Consider the following 15009-nt stretch of genomic DNA (forward strand, 5'->3'; position numbering starts at 1 on the left):
ATGGCAAGTTCAGGGTCAGCCTGGGCTAGATAGTGAGTTCCAAACTAGCTTGAGCTACATATTGAGATTCTATCCCATGAAAACATATACAAAAACAAATGATGCCATGACAGACTCTGAGAAACAGGTCTCATTTTAGTCTAACTGCATTGAAGAGCTTCTTAACAATTTAAGTACCAGAATGAGTAATAGGATTTATGTTCCCAGAGATGGTTCTGCCACTTACTGCTTCAGCATTATGACGCTTGAATTCTTTCTACAAACACCCCAGAATGCTAAGTAAACTCTAAGGGAAAACTTTAAAAAGAACAGTAATAAAAATGATGGAAACACCTTGCTAGAAGCAAAAATGACAACATACCCAGAGACAGTAACTGATACTGGTGAAGAGTTTGTAGTCACTATTGTCTATAGATGAGAACCAGAACCTAAGTTAGCCATCGAGTGGAAGGACTCTCCCATCTGGAAAGAGTAATGGACTCCTTTCATTGAAAAAGCAAGAACATTTATCTTTGCTTAAGTGTCCAGCTACACTAAAATACTTATAATGATAAGTTGGATCCCCAAGTTTCTATCATGTGAGAGTGTAGTATCCAAGTTTTCATTGTATATGTTGGTGGTTTAAACTTAGTAAGTATGCAATGAGGAAAATACATTTACAGACCAGTCACATTTTCAATTAAAACATTGTGTGTATGTTTGTCTGTGCACATGCGTGTGTATGCCACTCTGCACTTGCAGAGGTCAGAGGACAACTTTGTTGAGTGAGTCCAGTAGTTCCACTTTACATGGGTCTTGAAGATGGAGCCTAGATCCTTAGGTCAGTGTAGCAAATCTTTACAGACTGAGCTCCCCACTGGCTCTAGACCAGTAACATTTTGATGTGACAGATAAAGAATCCTTTGCAAGAATGGTTGCTCCTGTTTAAGGAGCATAGATCTCCATCAGGACTCCACCATATACAAATTACCACACAGAAATCAGTAGACTTTCTGCAAATGATAAGACATACTGAGCATGTCGAGGAAGAATTCAGGTCAGGAGTATCACTCACAGAAGCCTAAGTGACCTTGAAATAAACAAAACCCGGAAGTGAAAGACTTTTAAAACAAAGCAATTAAAACACCAGTGAAAGACATGGAGGAGGTCACTATAAAATGCAAAAACTTCTCATGCTTATGCAACTGAGGAATTAGTATTGTGAAAATAACCATCCTATCAAAAGCAATCTGAAAATTCCATGAAACCTCAATAAGAATACACATTCCTTTCTTCAAAGAAATAATAAAGACAATTGTAAGATTCATATGGAAGCACAAAAGACCACAGATACCCAAAGCAATCATCAGCAAGAAGTGTACTTCTGGAGGCATTAGTATACCAGATTTCAAGTTTTGCTACAGAGCCATTGTAATAAAAACATGGTTCTGGCTCAAAGCCAGACATGTGAATCAATGGAACAGATTAAAAGACTCATATATAAAAAGTCTTTGCAACTGTAACCACTAGACTTTTGGCAAAGGTGCAAAAACCAAAATGTATCCTGGAGAAAAGACAGCATTGTAAACACACACACACACACACACACACACACACACACACACACTGGAGAAAGGATAAAATGGTGCTGAGAAAAAGGGATATCTACATGTAAAATAATGCAATTAAATCCTTAATTTTCACCCTGTCTCCCTATCAACTCTAAAGGGATCAAGAATCTTAATACAAGACTCAAAACTCTGAAACTGCTAGAGAAATCAGATTAACAGGTGATAACATATGCACAAAGAAATTTTACTTAACTGGAAAGTAAAATAAAATTATGACATTTCCAGGAAAATTGATGGAACAGGAAAAATATATATGTAAGTTATAAACATCTGAGGATTTAAATGCTTGAATAAGTTATAAGGGTCTAAGAAATGATTTAGGATATATAAATTCAAGTTATAGAGGTATAAAATAATGTAAAATAAAAATGTTTCAGATTTCTTCTCTGAAATGCTAAGATCTCAAAAGTTCAAAGTTTTAACATTGATGAGTAGAGTTCAGATAAGCTGGTGAAACACTTGACAACTATTATTAGACACAAGCTCAAGATTTTAAATTTCTTTTGGTTATTGCCTAAGTGTAGACTTAAAGGTACTTCTTGTCACAATTTTCATCATTCGGAAGACATCTCTGTCCAATCTATATGTACCCAGCCATCTGGACGAAGAAAAGAATGTTCATGCTTTTTAAGCCAAAGCAATAGCTTTTGCTATGACTCAAAGGTCTACTCCAGCTGATTACAGACAACTGTTAGATGATTTTTCTACAATATGGACTTCAATACAGATTATAATCAATACTAATGCTAACATACCTAAACTTTTATCTTTTTCATAAATTTAAAGACTCATATAAGCTTCAGGGAGATGTACCTTGAATCTACCTGTCACAGGTCAAACAGACTCCAAAATATATGATGTTATTTTTATACTTTTATAACATACACAGCTTAAAAATGTTATCCAATTATTTATCACTAGACACAAGTGGTTGATTACTGAGAGCAGTCATTGCAAAGCAAGTTCTTTTAAATAAAGAAATAGTAAAAAAAAATAATAAAAGTTACATTTGAAACCTGTTTATCCTTTAATATGAAGCCTGTTAGCAAGGCCAACAAAGCTCCAAATATAAGACTTTCCTCTAAGTTTCTTTAACTTCAGTTCCTAGTCTCTATTTGTCCCGACAGATTTCCACTTGGCTGACAGACACCATTCAGGAATCAGTTGCAGACTACAAATTGTTCCAAAGACAATCTACATCATGCAAGACCCAGGTAGTCCTACAAAACTAGAGAACCTTGGACTTGCCAAAAGCTAATATGAACCATGACAACATTTCGCTTCTATCTTTTCAGCTGGATAAGTGAACCAGATGCTTCTGATGAATGTCCCTTTGCCTAAATTCCCCCTGGCTTTTGACCAACATTCCAACCTTCCTGGGCCCTGCCAACAACATCCTAATTTCATCTGGAAAACAGTTCAGAAGAGACTATGTTGCTCCTTGTCCTCAATAAAGGCTGGAACAGGATTTTCAGGTAGGAATATACATATATATATATTCGGGCAGAGGGTAACACAATTAGATTACTTACCTGGCATGGGACAGAATTTTGTTTTTAAGGTTGAATCTAGAGGTGGGAGGAAGCCATATCTATCAATTGTAGAGCCAGCTTTTCAATAAAATGGAACAGCACAAAACAGTATTTCAGTATTATCTATATGGAGCAAACTGGGAACAGAGAAGATTCAGAGATAAAAATTCTGAGCTCTGCTTCCGGTCTGGGCCCAAGCACAGAGCAGATCCTGGGTGGCAGCTCTGCCCCCAATCTCATAGAACCCAGAGGAAGCAGGCCTCCCAGAAACTCTAACCCAGGCAGTATCTTAGGTAAGGAGACAGCAACACCCACCCTAAACAGGGAGTAACTGGGACCCACTGGGACCCAGGAATTTACTCCTGGCCTGGAGCACTGGTTCCTTCTGGTCTGGGCCTGGGCATTGAGCAGATCATGGGCCTCAGCTGTAACTCCAGTAGTAACACCCACCCCATACACTTCTGAAACAACCAAGATAATAGGAAAGACAGGCTCCAGTCAGAGACAGTGAGTGCAGGTAGCACTAAGGAGATTCAGATGGCAAAAGGCAAGCACAAGAACATAAGCATCAGCAACCCAGGGTACTTGGCATCATTAGAACCTAGTTCTCCCACACTAGAGAGTCCTGAAGTCCCCATATCACCAGAAAAGCAAGATTCAGATTTAAAATCCCTTCTAATGATGATGATAAATGACTAAGAAGGACATAAATAACACTCTCAAAGAATTTGAGGAGAACACAGGTAAACAGGTAGAAGCCCTTAAAGAGGAAACACAAAAATCCCTTAAAGAATTACAAGAGAACACAACCAAACAGGTGAAGGAATTGCCTTCACAAATGCCAGCCCAGGCTACTATACCCAGAAAAACTCTTAATCACCATAAATGGAGAAACCAAGATATTCCATGACAAAACCAAATTTACACAATATCTTTCCACAAACCCAGCATTACAAAGGATAATAGCAGGAAAGCTCCAATACAAGGAGGGAAATTATACCCTAGAAAGAGCAAGAAAGTAATCCTCTTCCAACAAATCCAAAAGAAGATAGCCACACAAAGATAATTCCACCTCTAATAACAAAAATAACAGGAAGCAACAATCACTGTTCCTTAATATCTTTTAACATCAATAGACTCAATTCCCCAATAAAAAGACATAGGCTAATGGACTGGATACGTAAATAGGACCCAGCATTTTGCTGCATACAGGAAAACCACCTTAGTGACAAAGACAGACACTACCTTAGAGTAAAAGGCTGGAAAACAATTTTTCAAGCAAATGGTCCTAAGAAACAAGCTGGAGTAGCCATTCTAAAACCTCCAGCCTGAGAACACAAAGGAAGGGACTCATGGCTCCACCCGTATAGGTAGCTGAGGGTAGCCTTGTCAGGCATCAGCGGAAGTGGAGGGCCTTGGTACCTGAAAGTTTGGATTCCCTAGTGTTGGGGGATTTGAGAGCAGGGAGGCAGGAATGGGAGAATGGTGGGAGCACACCCTCATAGAAACTCCCAGAATTATATGGATTGGACATGACAGAGGCAGGCTACCAGGAGACTAGATTTCAGAATTCAAACAAAAAATTATCTTGATACTAACATTTGTTTTGAGAATTGTATAATGCAGAATACACAGCCTTGGTGTATCTACTCATTAAGCAAGCTGAGCAGACCTGCTTGAACCTCTGATGTCCTGGAATTCCAGCTGGATGCTGTTAAGACACAGCATCAGAGGCTTATCAATTTACTCTTCCCCTCGCCCCTCTTTTAATATCTCAATGCCCACAATCAGCTTGAAGAAGTTAATGAAGAGTCGGCACTCCTATTCCCTGGGCTTGGGGACTGAGGTGGTTAATATTGGGCTGTCTTTCTAGGGAAAAGTAGTGGTTTTGTTGGAAGAGGGAGGAATAGCTAGGAGTTTTTGCATAGCCATAACCTATTGGTAGAAATCTGTATAATTGTTATTAAGATGAAGTTGTAATTTCTTAAATGGTACAAAATTTACTTTCAAAGTTAAGGTATATCATTGGTACGAGCTTCTTATTGATATAAAAGTGAGATTAATATTGTTACTCTCATAGGCATTGTGCCTATATAACACATTTAGGTATACAAGGCTTAGACCCAGTCCTTCTTTAACTTTTTTAACTGATTTGAGATGGTTAACTTGTGAGTTAAGGGTCTATAGCAAATTCATGGCTCTGAGCTTATTGTTAGGGTGTTTTCTATATTTTATTTAGAAATAGCTGAGAGGAGGTAATAGACAACAGTCCAGATTGCCTTACATGAATAGTTGGTTTTCTAAACATCAGAAGTCCACAGAATTGATGTTACAAGCATTTCTGTATTAATGTTCATTTTGATTAGAGACCTGTCTGCTCCTGACAGCTTCTTGCCTTGGATTCTAAGAAGAAATTGAGCATCTTTGGAGTTACTCCAGTTGTGGTGAGACAGCCACTAGGCAAGAATTGCCTCTTTTCATCTACAGACAAATCATTGTCCAGAAAAGGACACACTTGTGGAATAGTTGACTGACTATATCTGCCAAGACAGAGTAATCAGCCTTTAATAATTCTGCATCACTAGGTCTGTCAGATGATCTTGGTCCAGAAGGCTGAAGATCGGATGCTCCAAATTTTTTAGTATAGGGGCTTTCCAGGTTTTCAGCGGTCTCTATAAATTGGCTAAGTTTTAGAAGCTATGCTTTGTGCTCCCCATAATTTCAGTTAACTCAGTCCTTCTGGATTTCTGACAGGGTTGAAGACCTATAGTCTCATAGCCAATCCCGGCTATTTACTTTGAGAGAAAAGATTTGAGAGGATGGTTTTCAGCTGACATTCATTCTAAAGCCAAGAAAAAAGCCAGGTTCAGAACTAAGTGTTCTAGTTAGGAGAGATGACAGAGGTTCTGATTAGTCAACAAAATGATGGACTAGGTATTAGGTCTATCTTGCACCTTACTGATACAAATTGGGACAGTTATGCTCTAATTGTATTTTGAGAGAAAAGTTTTTTTTTTTTTTAAACAGGAAGGGTGATATGTAGGAGGAGCTAAGGTGGGAGGAGTAAGGAGAGGAAGAAGAGAAGTAAGGAGAGGAGGAGAGGATGATCTAGGAGATGAGAGAGAGAGAGACAGAGAGAAAGAGAGTGAGAGAGAGAGAGAGACAGAGACAGAGAGAGGGAGGGGGAGGGGGATGGGAGAACATAGAGGCGGATGTTTGCACGTCTCTGCCAGTCAAAGGTAGTTGGTATATTTAGGTGGGGTATTGGGTTACACTTCTGATTGTATGGGCATATTATTATTGAGCATAATATTATTATTGAGCATTACCAAACTTATAAAGCCTTTAATTAACATTTTTTAAAAAGTTACTAATAAAAAAAAAATTCTGAGCTCCAGTTATCAAAACAGACATGGTAAGTATCCAAAGCTGCCTTTGCACTGGCTGGCTGCTCAGTCTTCCTACATTGGGTTGGCCTTCCTTGGACCACAGATTTTTGTTTGTTTGTTTGTTTTTTGTTTTGTTTTTCATTTTTCTCTGGGGCAGGTGACTGTAGTGGCTGCTGAGCCAAGGATTTAAAGGGACAGAGAAAACAAAATTAAAACAAACAATAAACACAGAACACAGAATGTTCACACAGGTAGAAGAGACTGGTCAAAAGCAGATATGTGGTGGCCACCTCGTTCATACATTTAACTGGGCTTGACCGATTTCCATCACATCTTCCAGCATCCAAGAGCCAGGCAGGCAGAGTAACTTTTCTCTAGTGTCCCAGGCAGGAGACAAACAGAATAAAACACAGAGTCCAAGAACCAGGAGCCAAAAAGCCAGGTGAGTGGTGTGATGTCTCACTAGTGCCCTGGAGAGGAGTTCATGTACCTCACTAGTTACCTCTCTGCCCCCCAGAAGGAATCCCACCAGAAACAGATATCATAGAATGAGATACCTTACTATACCTTACTACTTATTGATGGAGGCCTCCTCAGACAAGTGCTTGCTGGCTATTATTAGTGTGGAAGTTCATTCCAATAGTCTACCAAACTGAAAGCATGCCTGAGAGCATTGGAACATCTTCAAGGTACACACCTCCTGAGGCAGCATTCTGGTACTGAAGCCCTGGAGTCCTGGAGTCCTGGAGTCCTGGAGTCCTGGAGTCCTGGAGTCCTGGAGTGAAAGTCTGGCTTCAAAATCTGGTTGGGTGATCTTAATCTTGCTGGGGCCTCCAAACGTTAATCTCACACACACACCAAAAAAAAAAAAAAAAAAAAAAAAAAAAAAAAAAAAAAAAAAAAAAAGAGTAAAGACTGTTATTCAACTTCTTTTTGTCGAATTAAACAAGCTTTATTTTCTGTCAGTCAGGGTTGTCTCTCTAAAGTGGGTAGTCTTATGTCAACTTGATACAAGCTAGAGTTATCTGAGAGGAGGGAGCCTCAACTGAGAAAATTGCCTCCATAAGATCCAGCTGTAGGGCACTTTTTTAATTAGTGATTGATGGGGGAGGGCCTAGCTCAGCCCACTGTGGGTAGTGCCATGCTTGGGCTGGTGGTCTTGGGTTTTATAAAAAAAAAGCAGACTGAGAAAGCCATGAGAAGCAAGCCAGCAGGCAGCAACCCTTCATGGCCTCTGCATCAATCACTACCTCCAGGTTCCTGTGCTGTTAGAGTCACTGTCCTGATTTGAACAGTGATGTACGAGTGCAAGCCAAATAAACACTTCCCAAGTTGCTTGTGGTCATGGTGTTTCATCACAGCGATAGAAACCCTAAGTAAGACAGTGATGTTTGAAAGAAAAGCATCAAACACAGAAGAAGGTACGGCTTATATTAGCCCCCAAACTACAAGGCTAGGGGGTTTTCCAAGGGTTTTTGGTTATGCAGTAACTTGGCAGAAGATCTCAAAATTGTTTGGCGGAACATCTAATAGGCGTGGAGATCTGTGTGTAGGGAGGGTATGGACAGGTCAAATTCTAGAAAGTGGGTCAAGATACAGTCAAACTTAAGTTTTACAGAAAACAGAAATAAACTTATTTTGACCTTGTAATGAGTCTTAAGATGGAGTCAGGCTGGTTCATCATTTAACCCTCTCTAAAAGTTCAGGGACTGTCACAGAAGAGAAGGTAGAAAGAATGTAAGAGTCAGAAGAAGCACTCTGAAATACTGTGGTCTGGATTGACATATCTATTGTAGTCATGAACCCATTGACATGGGTGGGAGAGGGGCTCGTGATGTCACGTCTCTCTTTGAAGAGTTACTGGCAGTTGCTGGGTTCCTTTCATGGGGTTCCCAGAAGTGATTCATTTTCTTATATAATGTAACCACTAGTAAGTTGCCCAAACTACTGTAAATAGTGTCCTTCCATGCTCATACAAGAACTCCCGAATTAAACTAGTGGGTCTTCCCTACAATAAATGAATGTATCAAAGTAGGAGGGGAGCTAGTTGAAAAAGAAAAGGGTTCAGTGGGAGAGGGATAAAAACCAGAGAGAGCAACAGGGGTGAATCTGATCCAAGTACACCTTATATGTGTATGGCATTGTTAAAAATCTCTTCCATTGTATACATGTATGAGAGTGCTAAAAATACTGATTAAAAATAGCCTAATTAATTATAAACTCAAGGTGAGTACCATCAATCTGTAAAGGAGTTCAGAGAGGTAGGTGCTCTCCTAGGAGAGCAATAACCTATGCTCAGATCTTAAGGACTGTTTCTTCCAGGCAACAGAGACAAAAGGCAAAAGACCCGAAAGGTTACATTTCTTCAGCTTCCGATTTGCATGTCTAAGGAATACTGGCAAGAGAAGGAAACCTTGGGTTCCAGGGCTGAGGGAGGGAGGGTAGGAAGGGGGAAAGGCCTTCATGCTAATTAGGTTTGAAAGACAGCAGGATCGGTCCAGCCACAGCCTGCTGAGAAGACAGGAACCATAGCAGCTGATGCTAAGTTCAGGCTAAACTCACTGGAAGTCCCTCCGGGGAAAGTCACAGGGTAAACCTGATAGTCCCTGTCATTTACAATCATTATCAGGCAGGCTGCTTCTGTAATTTTACTGGGGAGCCAATTAACAGCTCCCGAAGCTCGAGGGGAGGATTTCCCAGCCCGCTGCTTGTTTTGAAAAGAGAAAATAAGGGCGCTTTCAAGTGCTGTCTGCAGATGCTGTCTCTTCTAAAGGCACAATGACTTCATACAAGGTGGTCACTTCTCAGGTCAGACAAATGGTTGAAGTCAATTTCTCTGTCTTAATTTATTCTTTTCTCCAGCAACCTAAATTAGCTTCCAGATAGTCCAGTCAGCCTTGGTTCATCCTTTTCTAAGCCCTGGCAATGGTGACCCATCTTTTTACCCTAGCCTGTCTATAAGAAAATGCCTTTGCTGCATGCCACCTTGTAAATGAGTCCTGAAAGGAAAGGCCAGTTAATGAACAAAGGAGACCGACAAGGAAGACCATTCGTGTTGATCACTTAGTTTCACGGTTCCCTGCCAACATCTTTGCCCTTGCCTTCCTAATACAGTGAAGTTAAAAAAAAAAAAAAAAAAAAAAAAAAAGGAATTTTATTTTATTTTCTGCCTTTGGGTGTTTTAACCTGAGTGTATGTCTTATGTCTGAGCACAACTTGCAGTCGTGTGAGTTTATTTCTAGAAATATTTTACCAGCAGTTAAGTAGGTGGTTTTTGCCAGCAAGCCCCAGCCATCTTTCTGACTTTCCCCAACATTGCTTAGATTACAAGTTGGGCAGCTATGTCTGAGATACACACACACACACACACACACACACACACACACACACACACACGGCCCAATAAACCACTAACTACAAAAATATGAAGAAAAGCAAAGAGATGCAATAATAAAATTACTGAAAAATCAGTGACCCTGAGAGAGCTTAAAAGCATGCAGTGGGGGGCATATATTATAATATATATTATATATGTATGTATATATATATTCTGATATGTATATCATGATATACATAATACATATGTATATCAGATTATATAGATATGAGATTATATGTAATCAGTTATATGTCAGATTATATACACACACATACACACATAAATACACACACACATACACATATACACACGAACACGCACATACCGACACACACATATACACACAAACACACTTTTACCCACTGAGCCATCTCTCTAGCCCAAGATTTTTTCCCCATAGCATGTTTCTAAGATTAATTTATGGTGGTATACTTCATGTCAATCACTTTATAGTATTCCATTGGATAAATACAGCACAATAAAACTATTTTCATATCAACGGACACTTTGTTCTGTTCATCATTTCAAGCAATTTTGTATATTTGTCTGTATAAGATACATGTATGATATAGTAGTGGAGTTATAGACCATGTGAACAGCAACGCCCCCTCTCCCCTGTATGGTTTTAAGTCCTCTCTTGGTCACTGATTTTTCAATAATTTCATCATTGCATCTCTTTGATTATTTTTTCATGTTTTTATAACTACTGATTTACTGGGTCTCTTGAGTATATGGGTTTTTAAGGTATTTTTCCAATTATAAAGTTTTGTTTCACCAATGTCTTGTCCCCTACCCCACCTGGATGCTTACTGTATATGTTTTGAGCTTCACTGAAGTCCTTTAAGTATGGTATATCTCTTTGTTTATGTGGATTTTATCTATTTCCCTTTGGTTTATATATATATATATATATATATATATATATATATATATATATGTATATATATATATATATTAGAATATAAATTCAGTTGGGGCTGCAGATATGGCTCAGAAGTTAAGACAACTGAAGCTCTTTGACTTCCAGGACCCACATGGCAGCTCACAACCATCTGCAACTCCAATTCTAGGTGATCTGACTCCCTGTTCTTCCTCTGTGGCCACTACATGCACATGGCACAGACATATATGTAGGTAAAATACCCAGACACATATATAAAATAAAAGTAGTTACAAAAGCTAAAATAACAACAACACCCCATGTACATACTAATTATTGTATACTTCATGATTTTTGATATAATGATTCTTAGTACATTTAAGAACTTCCAAATTTACGTGTTTTAATATTTTTCAGATTTTTTGGAGGTTGTTTTTTTTTTCCATAGGCCTTTATGTCATTCTTGAATAAAAGCTTTTCTATTTTATCTTCACTTCTTGTTATGCCCATTTTCTCTTTTAAGGGAATGATTGGAACCTCCAATACAGCTTGGAAAGTTAGCAGTGCTGCTGGTTTCATTATAGTTCTCTGAGGATTTGGCTCACTGTCTTCGGAGCATCTGATAAGGTGTGTGCTATAATCCCTGTGTTCAGTCTGTGGGGTTTCCACCTCTGGCTACCTTCATTAAAAAACAAACAAACCAGCATCTGATTATCAGCAATTTTACTCAATTTTACGAGGTGTGTGTGTGTGTGTGTGTGTGTGTGTGTGTATACTCTGTTTATCATTCTCTGGAATTCTTGGATGTTGTCACTCATTAAAAATTTAAACTCTGTATCTATTGTTTTGTCAAAATTCTTTCTGCACCACTTTCTTGCTGTCTTCCGTCTCAGATCCAATAGTGTGCACTGGAAATCAGTCATCTGTGATGTTCAATTTCCTTATATACAACAGCAATTGTGTATCACTCACTCACATACTTCTGTCCACTTCAAATCATTATCTCTAGATTGCTTACAACACCTTGTACAGTAAATCCGTCTGTTCACTATAGACGCCATTAGAATTTTCTTCCTGTGGTCAGTTCAGTCTGTGGATATTGAACAGATGTGGACAGCCAGCTCTTTTTGTAAGCTGTCAACCAGTTTTGCCATGCAAGTCAATAGTAGCCTGTGTCAGACCCGGTCCTAAGGCAGGAGCTTAGGTGCTTGCTATTCATTTAGAGCGAAGTTACAAAATAAAATAATAAAAGTAGTTACAAAAGCTAAAATAACAACAACAACACCCCATGTACATACTAATTATTGTATACTTCATGATTTTTGATATAATGATTCTTAGTACATTTAAGAACTTCCAAATTTACGTGTTTTAATATTAACACACATTTTAACACAAGACCGATAGAGGGGCAGCAGGGATATATTATAGCATTTCTCCTACTTCCGAGATGAGATATTTTTGCTCTGTCACTTGGCTGAGATCATTTTGAGAAGCATTTTCAAGTGAAAACACTAGCTAGTTGATGGCGTAAGTCCTTATTTTTATTTAATTGTCTTTTCACAAGTTGACTGATCTTTCTATCTCCTAGTTCCATAGAAGCACTTGTTGCTCACGTCATTCATGGATGAGGAGGGTTTCTCACCTTCATCAACCTCTCAGCAGACTTTTACATACGCGACCATTGCGCAATGAAAACCCATTCCTCTTTTTCATACTATGGCGATCAGTTGTTTGTGTTATCCGTTTTCTCCGCTCCGAACTCCCTGGCATATTAGACACAGTCTGTTATCCAGCTTTGATTTCTCAGCATTACAGCATTACAGCTAACGCTGTTTCTTTCCCTGTGTCCAAAGACTTTACCGCTGTGTCCCGTCCGAAATGTCACGTGACTGAGGAAGCCCAATGGATTCCACATTCCTTCACCCCAACCCTCTTCCAGCTCAGTCCACGCCCTTCTTTTTTTGTACCCAGTTGTACAACAGAAAGTTCTTTTCCTGAGCTCCATATCTAGCCCATTAGCAAGTCTGGTCAGCCTCGTCTTTAAAGCAGATCCAGCCCATCTACTTATGGCCCCTTGTTTAATCAACACGAGTTTGTTCGCTTCGCTTCACCCTTTCACAGCCAGATTACTTTCCTGACTTTTTGACAGGTCCCGTTTTAAGTCAGTTTATTATAAATGACACTTTGTAAAAAGATTCATTCCGTAAGGTATTACATTGTTGTTGCTCCAGTATTCTCAATGCACTGAATAGTACAGATACTGAATTTTAAATAGGTATTGGTTGGGTAATGAAAAAAAATGTGAACTTTTATAATCGAAGAATCTTCTAATGGTTTTATCAAATCTCTCTTAACTAAGTCACACATAAATTTACGTTGTTTTTTTTTTTGTTTTTTTTTTGTTTTGTTTTTTTTTTTTTTTTTTATCAGAACATGGGCCATGTAGTTTTGAACCATAGACACGAACAAAACAATTCCAAATAAGAGCAGATCATTATTTTATCAAAGATAACTCCATTTAAGCATTCTGATGAGCAATATTCTAATATGAGACTCGGAAGAAATCTCCGGAGCCTGCTGCCTAGGAATTAACACTCTAAGAGGTTTAAAAATATTAATATTGTTCTTTGAAAAGCCTCTTCAGAAAGTAGGTCCCTTCTTAATCCGTGCATTTAGAGCAGCCCATTAAAAGTTGAGTAGTTAATAGAATTTACTACTTAAAGTTATCCCGACATTTCCTACACTCCATCCTCACCGCATGGTTGCATTGTTATTTTTAATCCTGCCTTTTCGTAACCCCCTAAATAACCAAACTCCAGCCTCATTAGAAAACTGTTGTTCTATCCAGGTGGTGGCATATGCCCACTATCCTAAATCGTGGGAGGCAGAGGCAGGAGAATTGCTGAGTTTTGGGCTAACCTGGGCTATGTAGTGAGACCTTGTCTCAACAAAACAAAATAAAACAAAACAAAACAAAAAATAAAAAGGGAGAGAGGAAAAGGGGGAGGGAGGAAGAGGGGGGAAGGAAAAAGGGAAGGAGAGAAGGAGGAGAGTGCTCTCTTCTGCTTGGGGCAAGTTCTGGTGACTTCTGTATGTGAACACAACAGAAGAAGGATAGAAGAGCTGTTAACGGCTCCTACTTGCTCAGTGGATTCTTGAGTGTAAACTTAGAAAAGAAGCCTAATTTCTTCTTTCTTTTTCTTTCTTTTTTTTCTCCACCTCAGAAAGATGGCTAAATAATGCCTCGCTTCCATACAGCTTGTGGCATCTGGGGTGGTGCCTGGTGCAGGTCCCATGCCCGGGTGGATCTTGAAAACGGTTCTGGGTCTTCCCTGAAATGTTAGGGACCAAGATGCTGCATCAAGGGCCGGTGCTGCTGCTGCTGCGACCAGGAAGCGTGGGCTGTGAGTTAGCAAAGGGCAGAGACTTGACTCTGAAGAGAAAGTTCTTACTGGGTCAAGGCTGCTTTTGCATAATTCTATTATCAGCAGGGAGAGGAGAAATAATCATATTAGGTGCGTACTGGCCTGCTGGATGTTTGAAGTCATACGGGTTTAAGTGCCGTCTGTGAGTGACTGCTCAGAGCATCCATCAATACGGCAGGTGCTGCCAGAGCAAAGCCAGGGACTGTTTGATGTTGACAATGACATGCATTCCTGTGCAGACAGGAGTAATCCATTTGGACACAGTTGTGTGTGTGTGTGTGTGTGTGTGTGTGTGTGTGTGTGTATTTTGCTTTCTGCAACAGAGGCAGTTCTGTCTGGGAGATTGGCTCCAGGCAAGTGGAGCACAGGTCTTCTATTCACAGAGTAGTGGGAAATTCATGTCAGAGCAGCTGCACCTGCCTTCCTGTCCTCTGTATGGAAAATGGACATTCTTTCATTCAACTACTAAGAGTATTGACTTCACTTCATCTGCTTACAGAGGCCAGGTCTCTCATCCGTTTGAGTCTCTGGCCAGCTTGCCTTTTTTCTGGAGACCAATGCAATCCACAGAGGAGTTTGTGTTCACCCCTGAGTCTTCTGACAGGGGTGAGCACAAACTCCTCTGTGGACTTATCAGCCGATGTGATATTGGCTTAGAGGTGGCTAGGAAATGTTTCAGCTCTTGTTTCATTTATTCACGTTGGGTATTTCCATGATAGAGGCCAGGTGACAGAGACAGTCTAAGAGGGAGAGGACCTCAAGCAGAGGTAGGGTGGGTGGGAGGGGAAGGA

General features: G+C 39.6%; 1 long non-coding RNA gene across 2 annotated transcripts in view; it reads right to left on the reverse strand.

The window, feature by feature from the left end:
• LOC117721759 (uncharacterized) overlaps positions 1–15009 on the reverse strand; it is a 45144-nt gene that overhangs the window by 14157 nt on the left and 15978 nt on the right. For both annotated transcript variants that reach the window (XR_013104319.1, XR_004608469.2), the window contains exon 3: positions 7229–7376. This is a non-coding gene — a long non-coding RNA (uncharacterized LOC117721759). The remainder of the gene's footprint in view (positions 1–7228; positions 7377–15009) is intronic.

The sequence above is a fragment of the Arvicanthis niloticus genome, chromosome 16 (genome assembly GCF_011762505.2).
Source record: "Arvicanthis niloticus isolate mArvNil1 chromosome 16, mArvNil1.pat.X, whole genome shotgun sequence".
In the NCBI taxonomy this organism is placed as follows: Eukaryota; Metazoa; Chordata; class Mammalia; order Rodentia; family Muridae; genus Arvicanthis; species Arvicanthis niloticus.